The sequence below is a fragment of the Aulonocara sp. 'chitande type north' Nkhata Bay genome, linkage group LG19 (genome assembly GCF_057382095.1).
Source record: "Aulonocara sp. 'chitande type north' Nkhata Bay isolate Kocher_YH1m ecotype deep benthic linkage group LG19, A_spYH_male_GT1.1, whole genome shotgun sequence".
Lineage (NCBI taxonomy): Eukaryota > Metazoa > Chordata > Actinopteri > Cichliformes > Cichlidae > Aulonocara > Aulonocara sp. 'chitande type north' Nkhata Bay.
Window position 1 is genome coordinate 18,734,369 of NC_141362.1, and position 17,577 is coordinate 18,751,945.

Here is a 17,577-nt window from a genome sequence, read left to right on the forward strand (position 1 = left end):
ATTTTAATTTTCCTTTGTTGCCTATTTGTTTTTCAATACTCAAAACAAAAAAAGCTCTGTGTAGGTGTGTTTGGTTCTTTTAAACTTATGCCTTGCCCTCAGGTTGCAAACAGAACAGAGCAGTGTTTGTGTAGTTGTTCTCAGCTGGAGTGTCACTGTGGTTTTACTGGACTGCGCTCCTAAAACCCAACAATGTCTAATTATACGGTGATTCAAAAGGGAGAAAAAAACCAGCAAATTTTCACTTTTCTGATGCTGGAGTTAATTACAGTAGCGTAAACGGTTCATTCATTATTCAAATGAACATGGGTATATAATTAAGGCTATAGTAAATACAGGAATATATGAGATTTCCTCCTCCTCTGAATATATTTGTCTGTTAGGCTTTTCCATATATAGTCATGGTAAAAAGAAAGTACAGTTTTAATGTCTAACATATCAGGACATAACAAAAATATCCTGGCCCTTAACAGGTCTTAATATTTGGTAAATACAACTTCAGGTGAACAGAAACGCATGACCTATCATGCTTTTATTTATCAGCTTGACTCATGCACTTGAGTAACTGATCATCAGTAAACGTGAGCTCCTTTATAAAAGCTAAAGTTTTGGTGGTCTGGAGCATTCAGGTGTGGTTTAAAAGAGAATTTACATCACCACTGAACCAATCTTTCCTGTTCATCAATCTGGGTGGACAGATTGATGGACAGGAAGTTGTTTAAAAGGCCATTTCCAAACGATTTGAAGTCCATCATTCTACAATGAGAAAGATTATTCACAAGTGGAAAACAAGACGTTTGGACGGGCATCCCAGCAAATTCACCCCAACAAAAAAGAAGTTAGTTACTATGTTAAATGTTAAACTTATTAACGGTACAAATTTCCAGGAGAAAGCATTTCTAAAAAGAACAAACCACAAGACTTTGGCAGCAGCGTCCAAAAGACAAATTAGGCCAAAGTAGTTATGACTGGTTATAGTGAAAAGAGAAGGGAAACATCAGCAGAAGCACATCACACCAAGCACGGTGGTGGAGGGTTGATGATTTGGGCTTGTTTTGCTCCCAGAGGACTTTGGGACCTTACAGTCACTGAATCAACCATGAACTCAGATGTATATTAAAGTATACTGGAGTCAAATGTGAGTCCATCTATCCAACAGCTACAGCTTGGGCAAAATTTCATGCAACAGGACAACGATCCCAAGCACAGCAGCAAATCTGCAACAGAATGACTGAATTGTTTTGATGGGCCGTTACAAAAGCTGTTCATAAACAAATGCCCACAAACCTCAATGAACTGAAATGACATAAAAATAGTGGGCAAAAATCCCCCACAATGATTAGAGAAATTGATAAAGTCAGACAGGAAACTGATTACTTGAAGTTGCTGCTGCTAAAAGTGAGTCAACAAGCTACTGAATCATGGGGTGTACTTAGTTTTGTTAGTTTTTCAGATGCTGTTTCAATAGACACAGTGTGTAATATGTCATGTGTTGTCATTCATCTTGGCTTGTAGTTACCTAATTTTAAGACCAGCTAAGGAGCAGTTGATTGTTCACTGTGGCGTTATGCATAAAACCTTATAATTGAAAGAGGGTTTACTTTCGTTTTGCTATAACTCTGTGTTTGAAAGCCTAATGCAAATGTTCAGTTTGAGAATAATAATTCTGAGTGTCAGACCTTGAGCTCAAACGCTGGGTTATCGCACAAAATAGTCGGTCTGATTATGAAGTGGCATTGAATTAAACCACAGCCTTGGTATAAAACCTTGGTCAGCAGTTCTACAAACTATCCTTTAAACCTGATCTCTTCCGATATTTAATGTTGTAACTATCAGCACAAGCATGTAATGTGGTTAGATATTTTTTTGAATTAAAAACAGATATGAGGCATTTCAGTACGAGTATAACTGTAAATAAATCTATGTTTACAGGCATATAATCAAATAAAGTTGTATTTTTCCCCCCATAAAATCAGAGCCAAAACCTCATTAGAGGAGGTCAGAAAAGAAATCTTTTTTTTTAATGGTCGTATATCAGATTAAAATACGGTAACTATTCAGCACTTGGATGCAACACAGACAAAATCCTGCTGTCAGACTTCGGTCAGCATCTGTCAGGCTGCAGAGAAGAGGGAAAACGCTGCAACTGATACAGAATATGGAGGAGTATGTTTGTGTGTTTATTTACTTTTTTTAAAACTCTCTCTCTTCAGCCTCGATCTATCCTCTTAAGTTAATACCTTCAGTGGGCATTAAATTGCATGGCTTTTAGCTGAAATAAAACTAATTCATTTCCAGGAATAGCATAGTCGAGATGTTATTCAGCTGAGTGGACAAGTGGATAAAAAGGTTCCTGTAACTAAAAAGTCCCGGGTTCAATCTGCACCGACCCTGCACGTCTGTCAGCAACAAGAGCAGCGTGGGCTGGCGTATGAAGCTGCTTTACAGAGTGGATTTACTTCGCTTAATGTGTTCGTGGGCTCAGACACTGCAGCAACTCGCCTGCTAGTGTGAAGTGAATTCAAGACCTTTAAAGGCTGTAGCTCTCTATTGACTGCTGTCTGTCAGAGTTTAGACAGGAGGAACTCAGCTTGTTAACCAGGTGTCAAATCAACTGTCTTCCTCTGTCAGTCTCACACGGGAACTAAATAAACTGAACGCCTCACTGCCTGCACTACTATCTACTTCTTTTAGTATTTAGTTGTTTTTTGCTGAAACAATGGAGAGGCTCTTCTTTCAGTTTTCTTTTCATGTAGTATAATTCATGGTTATGATAATTAAAAATTTAGCTTTGGATAAATAGTGTGAAAAATGAACTTGGTTGTTTCTATTATTCCAAAACATAGACTGTATATAAAAGATGGATCGGGAAATGCAGAAGACCTTTAAACCTGCGTTTCTTTCCCCTAATGGTCAGCAGGAGGTCTTTTTTTTTTTTCCACTTACAAAAAGAAGTCTGATTGAGAAAAGACCAGTAAATACATTCGCATTAAATGTAATAATCTTCAGCGGTAGCTTCAGATCATGAAATGTGTTAATGCTCATTTTGTAAATTGTATGCTTTAGGGCATGGGCACCTTATGTTTGACAAATCAGTCAGGGTCTAGAGTTCATCATTCACTGCTATGCAGATGATACCCATTTATATTTATCTATGAGGTTGAAAGACCAAAATAAATTAGCTCAGTTAAAGCTATAAAGCCTCTGATGACTGCCAATTTCCTACTATAGACACAACTAAAAATCTTTGCAACATTATGTCTAACCAGATACTTACTTACAGCGCTGTGAGGAAACTTTCAGTCATTTCTAATCAGGATATATCCTTCACCATGCACATTAAACAACTATTTAAGATTGCTTGCTTTTATTTGATTCTAGCTAATGTATTAATTGCTTCTAGTGTGGCTATTTAATTCATTATTATCAGGTTGTTCTAAAAAATTCCCTTACAAGCATTGTATCTTCTATTTTCCACTCCTAACCAGGTGACTGCCCCTCCCCGAGCCCTCCCGGAGGTCTATTCCTGTTTAGAAGGGAGTTTTTCCTTCCCACCTTCTCAAAGAGCTCTTATTAGAGAATCATCAAATTTAGAGGGTTTTTTTTTTCTCTAATGCTGTAGGGTCTTTACCTTAGTATCTGCCAGTTCGTGACAAAAATTGAGAAATATTTTTGTCGATAGCTAAAATGTTAAGAGCAACTCTGCAAACTAGTGGATGATGGTAGCTGTGTACATCTTTTACATACAGTCTATGGTAAACGACTGAAATCTAATTGTTATCATATTTGCTTCCTTTCTCAAAAATGTGAGCTCTCAATAAAAACTGAATGCATGTTAAGTTTTATTAACTGCCATCTGTCATCCTAATTTTTGCAGTTGTACAAGCAAGCCTTCAGCTTATGCATTGTAATAAGAAAAACAGTGCAGTTCTTGTCAGCAGCGACCATGACAAGTTAGTGGATTCTCTATGCGAGACAGAGGTAGTATGAAGGGAAGAGTACTTAGCATGAAAAGTGATTTTTTTAAATTGTAAACACATCTCCTTTTTAGTCCTCAGGAGCCAGAGTTTAATTTTTTATGGGGAAATCAGGTTTGGTGTGAAGAGAGTCGGTAACATGGTTCCACAGAGCTGTACTCATTATACTGTTCTGTTGCCAGAATGAGGATTTAAATTAGTAAACTTGTATACAGTGCTAATCAGATCCTGGCATCCCTTTACCTCACATGGGTTCATTACATTTCTAAAAATCAGCCAAGCTACTGTTAGTAACATGGGACCAAGCAGCATTTTTAATTTGAACTAGCATATGTGCTCTTCTCCTGATTTTTATCATTTTATCCTGTACCTTCCTCATCCTTCCACAAATACTGCTCGCAGTGGCTCGGAGGTCTCTGAAGCCCAAAGGCTATTAGCCTGGGAGGCTTATAGAAGTGCTGCCTCGGCACTGATCTCACGTTTCCTAGAGTCACTTCAGGACACGTGCCTCTCCACGCTGAGATACTTCATAATCACCTACCTCAGGAGAGGTAGGGGGCCTTAAACACATAACGTAGAGGTTGGTGGGTTGTGAAAATCCAGATGTGAGATCTAAAAGTGGCCGCAGTTTTTATGAGGTAGCACTAAGTGGTTATGAGGCTCTGATCCGTGCTTACTAATAATGCTAAGAAAGGAAGCAAAGAACATGATAGGTACAATGAAGGCTCCTCTTATATTCTCAGCATCCTCCTTAAGTGATCCCAACTCTGAATGTGAAATGTAGTGGTAAGTCCTGTCACCTCATCGTGAGAGGCATTTGAATGAGCACCAAATGCGCTGTTTCATTGCTCAGGGCATCTGAACGCTGTGCTATAATTGCACACTTGTTCCTAAAGATGCTTGTGTCTTCTAAGAGCCTCTTAAGACCCCTATCATGCATGTAAAATCAATCAGCTGCTGATGCTACATCTGCTCTTAAGAGCCAAGGGCAAGGAGCTGTGTTTCATTTTGGTATTTTTGAAGTGGGCATCAGCTGCATTTCTGCACATCAGCCCACAGGCGTGTGGCTAAGTGCTACAAGAGACGGGGCCAATCTCAGAGACAGAGCAGGGATTGAACGGGCCCTCGAATGGCAGCTGGAGCCAGTAGGCAGTCATATTTGGGCCTGTTGGAGGCGAGACTGCTGAGATGTCGCTTTGAGCAGCAGCGAGACACTTGCTCTTTTGTCCCCTGGCTGCCTGGGATGGTCACACTGCGGGAATTTAGAGTAGGATGAATGAGGGGTAGTTAAAGCCTCTCATTGTTTTTTGTTCCCTTTGTTGTTCTTGTTGTCCTGCACTCGGTGCTTGTTCTGTACCAATGTTTGTGAGTTTTAACAAGGCTAAGAGGCTGCAACTATGCCAGAAGCCCTGTGAAGCTGTGCTTAGGAAGTTTTTTGAGCTAAATGATAACGTGCCTAGAATAACAATGCTTGCGTGCGGATCTCCAGCAAGTATAGTGTTTACCATCCTAGCTTTGCATGCAAGAGTGATAAAATCAATAGCAGAGGTTAGCAAATGGTTTTTATTCTGAGGGTAACAACTGGAATTTTTTTCTTATTATAACAACTTCAAAACATTTCAACAAAAAGTAGGTTTCATCATCTGGGAGCACATTTGTCCCTTCTTTCCTGCAAGTGTTGCCATTTTTTATTTGTTAAGTCAGAGGGTTTAAGTTTCTTGTGGTGATATATAAAATGCCAGATGTTCAGAAGATGTATATACATTCATATATCCTCTTGGGACCATGAATGAACCAATTTCATGGCAAAAGTGTGAACAGTCATTGAGACATTTCATTAAAAGAAAAAATAGCAAAATCTCACCCTAGTGGTGGTTGTAGATTAGGTCTCAGTCACGCAGCCCCAGAGACTCGTTGCTAGGGAAAGTATGGAGATCACTGGATGTCACTGGATACAAATTAGTCACATAAAGGGTTTTACACTACGAATCATCTCTGGGTTGCGATGGTCACTTGCAGATTGCTGCTGTCACCCATAGTTTGCACAGGAGATGTCGACTTGCTTGCAAATATTTGCTAACTGAACCACAGAACGGCAGTTAAACAACACAATTGACAGACTTGACATAAGTTCACCTTCAAAATAAAAGTCTTACTGTACCTCACTGTAGAAATCAACATTTTAAACCGTACAACTTTTAAAATGTCTATTAGTGATGAAAGCAATCACCAGGTGCTGCTCAGCGCAGCATCGCATACCTCTTTACATCTAGTTTCACCTAGCATCAGCAGGCAGCCTCCTGCAGACATTTGCCAAACTGTTTGGGGAATACACAATCTCTAGCTGCGGATGGGTGCCAGGCAGACCTGTGCAAACCATGAACTAAATTTCTTGGCAGTTGGTTGATTATGTTTATGCCAGGCGCACAGGCACAGAAAAGGAGGCAGGAATTAGAAACTGTATTTATTGCAGTGTTATGGGAAGCTGGGGAGCAGGTTTGGGAAAGCTTGTGCTGGTAGCACTGGTTGGCTGGATTAAAGAGAGGAGCTGTGTTTGAGGGCTGAGAAGCTGCCCTGAGGGAACAAAGAAGACAGAAGTGCAGCAATACTGATGTGCAGCAGATTCTACTGCTAAAGGATCTTAAAAGCAAAGATGTGGAGCGCCAGTGGACTGACACTGCCATACACAGAGCCCCAAATGCTCTGATGATTTCCACACTTTAAACAGACACCTTTGTAGAGTCATTCTCCTACCATGCTCTTTGAATGTTAACTTAGAAGGTCTTATGTAAGAGATCCCCCCTGAATCTTGCTGATGCAGAGCATCCTGTAGGACAGACAGGGCAGGACAGGAAAGGGCAGTTGTCTCCTCACTGCAACACACACACACACCCTCCAAACACACATTTGAAATGCTTTGTGACTCTGCAGGCCGATCAATTTTGCCTACAGCTGACTTCACTCATGCCTCAGCGCCCAGCTCCATGCTTGACTGCCTGCTTTTTGTGCTCCTCTTTTATTTCCCCAGACAATATTAGATTTCTATGAACCTGCGTTGATAATATCTGTTTTGCTTTCCTGCAGAATGAGATTACAAGCATGAAAAAAATGCTGCATGGCAGCCTGTATAGGTTCTGTTTGCACAATATGGGATTGCTTACATTGAATCTAGATGGTGGAAGAACAAGCCTGTGTTAAAGAACAAGTTAAATGTCAAGGCCTGCAGAAGAAAGATGATAAAGTGCAGACATAAACATCAAATTACTGTAAATGGCCCAATGTAACCCAGGTTGGTAGGGTAGCTCAAAAATGAAAGACAGTTCAGGAGAAAAAAACTGCTATAATATGCTGCATGCACCCACAGCACTGATGTCGCATTAACATATGCACCACAAATGAATTTCATGCTAACCGGGAAACAGAACATGGAAAAATACATTTCTTCTACAATTCTTGGGCTCTTCTTGCAAGAAAATGCGAGCCCCAATGAAACAAATGTAAACCAACCATCGCCGCCATCTATGTTCTTGAAATCTTCAGTCCAGGGACACAGCGTTGTCTTTAGCGGGTCTTTTAGTCTAAATAAGATGTCTAAAGACTAAACGGTGTCCTGCTGAACCCAACACATAATAAAAATGTCTTAATAAGACAATATCAGCAAAACTGGCACAGGAAATGTTACGTCTACTACTGATTTCCACACAGACTGATAAATGTATCTGAATGTGGCATTTTTATCATTTGAAAGACTGATCTTTTGCAACTTTCGCAAAAGTTTTCTTTTCAGAGTAGGTGACGGTGAGGTGAGCGCCCTCATCATTCATTTCTGAAATCCTATGATGGTGTCAGCAACACCCACCGCAGTGATAACCTAGATAGGATGGAGGAGGAGCTTGTTGCTGGTGGGAAATATTGCCCTGCAACATGTGGTTAATGTTGTGAAAGGAAGTGAGAAGCGATTAGAAGTAGTGTTTGTTAAAGTAGTGGACTGTGTGTTCAATATCCCCTTTGGGAACTAGTGTGTTGTGGTTGAAGTTGTGTGTGCTTGATCTTTAGTAACACGAGGCTTTTCTCCTGTAAGTGTGGACTTTGTGGATTTTATATTGAGAACAGCCATAAATGACTTTTTTCATATTTCTTGAAGGTGTAAATAAATTTTTTTAAACTTCTTGAACTTTTACAGTACTTTATATTTTCTTGCAAGGAGCCAGACTTTCTTGTCATTTTTAAGGTGGTCTTGAGCAATAGTTCTGCAGGTTTTCTGAAGGTCTTTCAGAGTCTGGCTGCTTTTTCACCCATTTTCAGTCCGATCATTGTACCTGACCATTTTCAGAGGAATGTTTTTGTTTGCTGTTGAACCACTTAACACTGGCCTATGAGTCAAGCTTAAAAAATGCATCTGACTCAACAGATGAACCCAGTGTTGTTTTTACACATAACAGACAAAGTTAGCAGTTTTAAACATATCTTCTGGCGCTTTGTTACTGAATCTATGAAACATATCACAGAAAGTATTTTTGCACCAAAAAAATTATTCTCAAAGAGTTAATAGAGGAATACTTGAAATCTTTCTTCATTGTTTGTCCTAAAATATTTAAGGAAACTGGACCAGTGGAGAATAAAAGAAGAAGTGACAGGCCTAAAAAAAAAGTTGTTTACAACATATGAGCAGGGCTGAAGTATGCCAAATTACGCAAGAACTGGACTCAACATCAGTAATCTGCAAAATACAGTGGATGCTATCTCATAGTTTCGGGCTACATTTCAGCCAGTTGTGTCAAAATTCATGAAATTATAAATGCAGAAAGATCCCAATAGATTTTGATCCACCGTGCAATACCATCTGAGAAGTGCCTGATTGGCAACAGCTTCATTTTTCAGCTTGATAATTATCACAAGAGTGATAGAGTCCGAACTTCAACATTACTGAGTCAGTGTGGGATCATCTTGACAGTGAATAGAACAAAAGACAGCGACTTCCAAAGAAGAGATTTTAAAGGGCTCGGGAAGCCTGAAGATCTGTTCCTGCACCCATTTCCCATTTTCCCAACAAAATGTATAGAATTGGGGTGGCTCACAATACTAAAGCTCTTGTACTTTGGTTAAACTAACAGTTTCCTGTAGCTTCATTTGCTTTTGCAGAGTTTCTCCTTGTCTTCATTAGCCTTTGCATAGTTTTTAAGCCTATAAGACGCTTGTTTCCGGGCCTTGAGTTGATTAATTCTGTTGAAAAGGTAACATTGTTACGCAGCGCTCATTACTTTCATACCCTGTTATGTAAGTGTGATAATGCTCCATTCTGTTACAACAATGCCCGCTTCGTTTCTGCACCCAAATCCACAATTCTGCTAATAGATGAGTTCCATTTCTAAAGAACATCACTGTGTAAAACTGGATTTTCTGTGATTGCTGGAGGTGACCTTATTTCCAAATGTGGCTCAAATTATTGAAATAGCTCCGTGATTACACAGGCCACCATGGGGCCTGTTTACTTTATCCCATGTTCCAGTATTATTTTTTTATGTGTAATGCAGGAATAAAAAAAGAGGTTAACAGGCTGAAAATAGAGCGAGAGACATGTCAAAAATTTGTGCTAGATGTAGATGAGATTTCAGCTCGTCCCGCTCTGATTCAAGATGTCTTTGTAGCCCAGAGGAAAAATATTGATTAGTCTATTTCCTCTAATCAGGGTGATAAAGTTTGGTTAACGAGACAACAGAAATGCAGATTTAATCATTACTGTCACAAAAATGTACAGAAAATTAACAACAAGAATCGATGTCTCAGGCTTAAAGTAAATTTTCTGCCTCGCTAGTGTCTGTCTGAAGAAGTTTTATATTTACACTTTGGCTTCTTTGCGGCATTAGTATTCATCGAGCACCTAGCTTTGATTTACTTGATTTGTTCCCTCGTTTTCATGCTAGTGTTTTTTGTTTTCGGTTTTTTTTTATCCTGCAGAAAAGTGAATTTCTGTGCTGAACGGACTTATTGTTTCTTACTACGACCTTATTTCCAGTGTAGCTGTGTGGTTTTTGATTTGTGTGTCCAAACAGTGGCTTCCAGGGAAATCCTCGTAATACATTAATCACTGATTTCCTTAGCAGCAGTGTTTGTGTCGCGTTACCTTTTGGCAGCAGGTAAATCTGACGTTGTTTGTTGATCATTAATGTCATATGTGCCTCGTGCCTTCCTTCCCTGCATTTTTGTGCGGTCTCTCATGAGCGCGCCCTTTCATTCTTGCGGTTTTGCAGGAGGACCCTGTAGGCTGTATTGTGAGCGTGGCTCCTGCAGCACTTGGCGTGAGAAGCAGTTGCTATTTCGGTTCTCCCTTCACAGAGACTTAAAGAACTTTTTTTTCTGAATTCAGAGCATGCAGGAGAAATGTAGGTCAGGTTTCTCTGGAAAACTTGCAGCCGTGAGGACAGCTTAGAAGGTTTTACATATTGTAGTAATTAGGAAAGCTGCTATGCCACATCTGGCATCTCACTCCTGGGTGGTTGAGTCATATGACCTCGTTCGTGTTTCCACCGAGCTCCTCCCTGATGGCTGGACAGATGGACACGGTGAAAATCCTGAGGTTGGCACTAGCAGCTAAAACCTCTCATGTGTCCCTGGATAACTGTAGAAATGAACGTTCATTATCACTGCCAGTCAAAAGTAAAGCGTAGCTTGACAAGCCTGTGAACATAACCTTTTTGACCTCCTGGACGCTGAGCAAGCTTCGACAGCGCAGCCCTGTTAATCTGCTCCAGTACGGATGGTCAATAAAGTTGTGGGGATTTTAACAACGGAGATCAGTGATTCAAATTATTCATCAAGTCTGCTATGATATTTTTTTTAAAAAAAAGCTTTGTTTTGTCCAGAAGGAGAGGATTTTTAGTCTCTGACCTGACTGTTAAATAGCGCTTCACCTCTTTAATCCATTTTTGTTTGAGCAGACAGACGACATTAAAAGCTTCTCTTACAGCTCAGACAGGCTCGTTCTTTGAAATGGGTTACCGTGTGATGTGTGACCCCATAAAGGAAATATTGTGCTCTGACAAAAGGCAGCTGAGCCTCCGTGAAGCTGAAGCAAGTCACAAATGTAGAGCCGATTGTCCAAAAAAATGGTGCAGAGGGTGACCTATAAAAATGAAACGGAGATGACTGTTTAGCTCACCGGGTACACCAGATGACACATATGCCATAAGGTTCAAATCCACCCCGAGGCCATTTAATGCAGGTCTTACTCATAGCTTTCCTGTCTTGGAAAATCAGAAAATTGAAGAAAAAAGTGACTATATTGCAAAAAAGTTTTAAAACTTGCTAAATAATTGGCTGCAGGAATGAGAACTGCTGTCAAATAATATAAAGTCAGTTTTTAAGGTAATTTTTTAAATGATTCGCAGATTTTGATGCTAACCTTCTCCAGTGATCCACTGCACAGTTTGCACCACTGGTTGTTTATTTTGATGACTACTTATATCCAGATAAAAGTACTGGATCCCAGTGGGCTTCAGTTGCCATTTTCCTCTATCATTTAAAATTTCTCTACATTTAGATGCAACACAAGCTGTCTTAAGCGTTACAGAAAACTACAGTTGCACTGAGCTTGAGTTAATAGCACTTAGCACGGATTCCAGAGGTTTCCTAGCTTTGAAAATGAACTTGCTCATGCTTTTACCTTTTCTCATTCAAACTCCTTTAACGGGCTTTTTACTTCACATATTTTGGCTATTCTTCGTTTGTTGACAGTTAATTATTAGAATTCATTTTAAAATGTTAGTTTTAACTTTTAGAGCCCTACGTGGTCGAGCCTCCCAGTATGTTTCTGACCTGCTGAAGCCTCGTTCTTCTTCCTGAGCTCTTGCGTCATTGGCTCAAAGGTTGCTGCTTTCCTGGCGAGGATCGGGCTTTTCAGACAGCCTTTATGTTGTACAGACTCCACGGAGTCTGTTAAAAAGCAGCTGAAACATTTGTATACAGATAGTCTTTTGTTTAAGTTGTTATATGTTATACTTTTATTCCTTGTGTGTGATTTTAAAGTACTTTTTTTTTTTTTTTTTTTTTTTTACTATCGGCCAACTCTGAAATATCTATTTTTAGTTTACTACAAAATACTCTGCAGCTTTTGATTCTTCTTCAAAAAAATACAGGACTTTATGAGAGGGTGAGAAGAAGGGTGAAGCATGCTTTTAAAATGTTGACTGGAACATTTGGCCATCTGAATTCATGAGATCTGTTGTGCATCTGCTATTATCAGCTACTGCAGGGAGGAGCTTCCCTAAAGGAAGACTTCTATTTCTTATCATTACTAAATTTGTGCATTCTGTGCTTTAATAAGATGAATTCTTTTTGATGTTTGCTGGATTTTTTTTCTGTAAATGAAGCAGTCTTTCGTTCTCATTTATATCCAGAAGTTATTTTATTTGGAGTATCCATTTTCAAATGGCGTTCTGAACATACTGCGTTACGTTCAACATCCACTTTAGCCACAAAACGCACACTCGCGTGCAGTTCATACACTCTCACGGGCCATTTGACTAAAACAGTCAGAGGTCCAGGTGGCCACAGTGTGACCCTTTCAGCCACTTCAGTCAAAAAACATTCATATAATTGCACAGAGCGCCCTGCTCGTCCATTTTCAGCTCCCCTATAATGCAGAAACCTGTCAGAGCAACAATATGAGATCTGCACGAAAGCGCCCTTCAGCTGAAGAACATGGTGAATACAGCAAATGTGCCTTCTCTGTTGTGACTGCGCAGTTAATTTGCTCCATAATTACACAGGCGAAAGAGCTCCCAAACTCTCGACTGGTATGAAAATCATTATGTTGGACACTTCAGACTGGCTGCAGTGGAATCTGAAGTGTCTGCTGTTTGTTTAATGCATCTTTAGATTGGATTTTTAACCCCAGCATGGTGAAATGAAAGTTCTGGCAAGATCTGAGGCTTTTTAAAAATGATTGAGTGAATCATTCTCAGTCATATTTTGCAAAAACTAAAAATTTGTGATTTTTTCCCTCTTCCTGCATTGCCATTCCTGTTTGTGCAAAGCCAAGTACTTAAAGAGATCTTTTTCCTGTTGTGCAAGACGTTAACTAGCCTGTACAGATTCCAGACCTCAAACACATCCAACACCTTTGGGAGGAATTGGACAAGTGGGAGCCAGGCATTGCTGCCAGACATCAGTGATGGATCTCACTAATGCTCCTGTGGCTGAATGTGAGCAGCCAGATTGTTTTTAAAGTTGCTTTTTCTTCATCCTTCTGGACTAGCAGAGACTCTGACAACAATCTTGTGCAATATATGTTGTCTCAGTGTACCAAAATCGAAATTTTCATATCAGAGATAAGCCCACAGGCCAGACTCACACAGCATATGCAAATGTTTTGCGGTAGTGTGGCAGCTGAAAGTTTCGTGTGGATTAAAATGACTTCACGAGATCATCTTGTTTTGAAAAGTCCTGGATATGGACACTGGTCTCAGACATGCTGTAAATACCAGGATTTGACAGCCTAGAGATGATTAAAGTGGGTGTCCAGAAAGCTGGCATCATAAGAGGAGTGTGTGCAGCACGTTGCTGCATACAAATCTTTTTTTTTCCTGCTCCCAGAGGCCACAGATCATTTTATTCTTTAGTGCATCAGTTTCTCTGCACTTTGGCTGCAAAACATGAAACAAAGACTTTGCTTTGGGCTGCCTGCTTCATGTTTGTCTGCTGTTCTGTACCTCAAAGCCAACTCAGAACCTATATATCAGAATCAGAATCAGAATCAGAATACTTTATTGATCCCTGGGGGAAATTATTTTTTGTTACAGTGCTCCATTTTAAACCAACATTAAGACAAGACAGACAATACGCTAACTAAGAATAGTACAATATATACATATATATACATACATACATACATAAGTCACTTATAAATAAATATTTGGAAAAGAAACATGTGTAGTTGTAGCAGCAAACAGTGTGTTAATACTTTATCCTTTTATACATACACATTTTTTCCCCCAGACACTCTTCCTTACAAAGCAGACACATCTCCCTGGAGATAAATCGGTTTTCGTATCCATCGTGCTTTTAATTGTTTCTAGGTCATTCAGACTCTGAGCTGATGTAAAACATAGAATTCAAATTTTCCTGTCCTGCATATTTAATGGAGCACATTTATTATAGATTTTTTTTTTAACATTGTGAATATAGCTCTAATAGGTCAGTGTTTTCTCACTCGACCATCAAATTTCATGGTAGAGGATATCGTGGGGTAGATAGCAGATGTGAGAAAATTTGATTATTGGGCCGTTTCTGTCTGTCTGGCCCTTCATTAGGCAACACACTGTTATAGTGTGCTATTTCTGTGTGATGCTTAGAGAAACTGCAATAAAAACAGGATCTCAGACTCTACAGGCTTCAGTTAGCATATTGAATGTTAAAGTTAATGACAGTATAATTAGAAAAAGATTAAAGAAGTGTGTATTGTGTTGAAGGATCGCCTCTTTAAAAAAAACAAAAACACAAAAACACACCAACAAGAAAAACATGGCAGCACAGCTTAGGTTTGGAAAGTTGCTTCTGAACAAACCACATGACACCTGGAACAAAGTCCTCTTGGACAGACTAGACCAAAGTAATGTTTGGCCCTAACACACAACATGTTTTGAGAAAACCAATGCAGCACTAACACCTCATACCAGCTGTCAAACACAGTGGTGGAGGGTTGATGATTTGGGCTTGTTTTGCAGCCAGAGAATCTGGGAACCTCGCAGTCATTGAGTCGACGATGAACTCTTCTGTATACCAACGTGTTCTAGAGTGTAATGTGAGGCCATCTGTCCGACAGCTACAGCTTGGCCAAAACTGGGTCATGCAACAGGACAATGATCCCAAGTGCAAATCTACAACAGAATGACTGAAAAATTTCAAAAAAATCAAGGTGTTTTGAGTCCAGACTTCAATCTGACTGAAATGCTGTAGAGACAGCTGTGCACAAATAGATGCCTGCAAACCTCAATGAACTGAAATAACATTGTAAAGAAGAGTCGAGCAAATTAATTACGAAACATCGTCTGACTTTGGAGTTTCCTGGGATTTTCACTCTCCGTCAGACTTCTCTGGAGCCCGCTGCTTGCGTTGTCATAATGAAAGTCTGATGATATATAACAAAAGAGCAGTCAACAGTGAGTATTACACAGCGGCTGTTTTTCAAGAGCGATATATTGAAATTTATATTAAAGCTATTTATTGCGCACTATATCTGATCCTCCTTTTGTCCAAAAACGTCTTCTGGCCAGCTTGATGGCTAAATGTGTGCTCTTGTTTCAGTGCACCTTTTCTCCCATGCTTTTATGGGAGCATGAACCTCTCCCCGCTGGTTTACTGTGATTTCATTCAACAGCTCTGGTGTCTGCAGGTACTAAAAGCCATAAACCACCATCAGCCTGACGTCCAGTGTACACAGACTGGGAGATAGGGAGGGAGACTGCTATTGATTACTTTGTGGGGCTTTTTTACTTCATGGTGCAGGGAAGGTTAGCCTGCTCAATACTGTCTTCTAAGTTCACAAATTTACAGTGCAACTATTGGCTGTTGCTGGTCAGTTGGGAAGCTAGTTAATGTGCATCCAAAGCCTTTTTTGATAGAAAGTAATGCATTATTTATTCGAGGAGGCTGTTACTACAACTTTGAACTTCCATGTCAGTCTCATTTAGTGTTTCATAGCATCATGCGTTTGAGGTTACACCTAGTAAGGATCCATTTTTGCTGTTCTGTTTTAGAAATGGTGTGTATGTCAGGGTGGCAGCGTCTGTCAATCCAGGATGAAAAATCTCAAAAACCAGTGGAAGGATTTCTGTGAAGCTTTTTCAAGATATTCGTGTTCTCCAGAGGATGACCCCTAACATGTTCAATGATCACACCCCGGGGTTTCTCACTGATGTTTGATTTAAAATGATTTAAAACCTAAATCAAACCAAACGGTCATGCTTGTTTGAGGTGATTTCAGCTTAGACTTGTTAAATCCAAACAAATATAGAATGTCTCAAGAGTTTATTAATACAGTGCTCACACTGATGCTAGTATTGCTTTGGACAGTGCAAGAATTGTTTGTGCATGATTGCAGGCATAACTGTGTCATTGACGCAGTCATTCCCATTTAATTGTCTCAATATACACATAAAATGTAATAAAAGCACATCTTTGTTTCTTTTGTCCCCCATCACACCTCCTTAAATGTCGACTTTCAGCCTTCACGAGTGATTGAGTTTGCTCTTTGATCGATGGCCGTCTCTCCCTTTGTCTCTGCTCCTTCTTTCAGCTTGAACTGGGACAACGTCAGTGAAGCAATCAAGCGTGAGTGTTGGCAAACCTCGAATTTGTTATCTCGAGATAATGAGGCACAGGCTTTACTTTGCTGAAGGAATATGTTTGATATCTACAGCCCCTTTGAAGAATACACAAACCTGCCTCAGTCTCTGCAGCCTTTGCAAAATATGATTACAGCTCTTTTTTTTTTTTAACCTCAAAAGAGACGTTTCAGGAAATGAAATGAACCCATTCATTCCCTCCTGCTTCTGTGATGATAGCCTTGCTTCTGCACTGTCTAACATGTACCACCACAGTGACGGTGAAGACTCCTCTGTTGTGCGTGAGGCTAATTAAGAGGCCGTGTTACAGTGAAGCGTTGAGCAGATGCCAGAATATGAGACAATAAGAAAGAGGTGTCTCGTGTGAAGGCCGGCGGTGCTTTGTCTCGGAGCACACACACAGTGAAGCGCCGACGTGGCCTCGTGGCCTAATGGATCTCTCTATTAATAAAAGATAAGCAGTCAATTATTGAGCTGTCAAAATGACTTTTGGGACGACACGAGCTGGAGGGCTAAGGGGAGGCGAAGAGCCAGAGTTTTAAGTAGAAAAGGGAGTGTCTATCCTCAGAGACTGTCACCTTTAGCACTCTGTTGCCTTCTTTCTCCTTCCTCTTTTACATTTTTCCCCCTTTTTCTGCATAAACTAGTCCCCAAATTAAATCCGCCTTCTTCCTCTTCTCTTCATATTTCATGTATAAAATGAATGAAACTGCATTTAAACTGCTTGCGACTGCTGCTGCTGCTTTGGTTCGTTTTTAAAGTAGTTTTGCTTTCATTTCAGTCTAATTCGGTTTAGCTGTGAGTGCTGTGACTTAACTGTTGTTTTTCTCTTTCAGTTCCATTTTTCACATGAATTTTACGGTTTACACGGCAGGGAGTTACGCTTTTGAAGCTTGCGCAATTACTTTTTGTGCTCATTATTACCCTGCTGTGCAATTAAAAATTTAAATTCTCTCTCACACAATCACTAACACAACTCCAGTTTATTTAGTCCAAACCAGATGCAGAAATACTACTTTAATTATGTTTTCGTGCTTTCGTTTTTCTTTCTACTTTATCTTTCATGTGCACCCATTCACTCCTACTGGCTTCCCTTTATGCCGTGTCCTCCCTTTGAGCCAATTAGGAAATACCAAGCTACAATCCTAGCATACAGTTTTTTCCCCACTGCCATGTAAAGATAAAAATCTGAAGTGCTCTTTCTCGCTATTTTTTCCTCGACCTAATAAGTAATGGCATTCCTGTGTTTGGCAGTG

General features: G+C 39.9%; 1 protein-coding gene across 4 annotated transcripts in view; it reads left to right on the forward strand.

Annotated features, from left to right (window-relative positions):
• The window catches only part of pacs2 (phosphofurin acidic cluster sorting protein 2), a 63,630-nt gene that overhangs the window by 1,106 nt on the left and 44,947 nt on the right, over positions 1–17,577 (forward strand). The window lies entirely within an intron of this gene.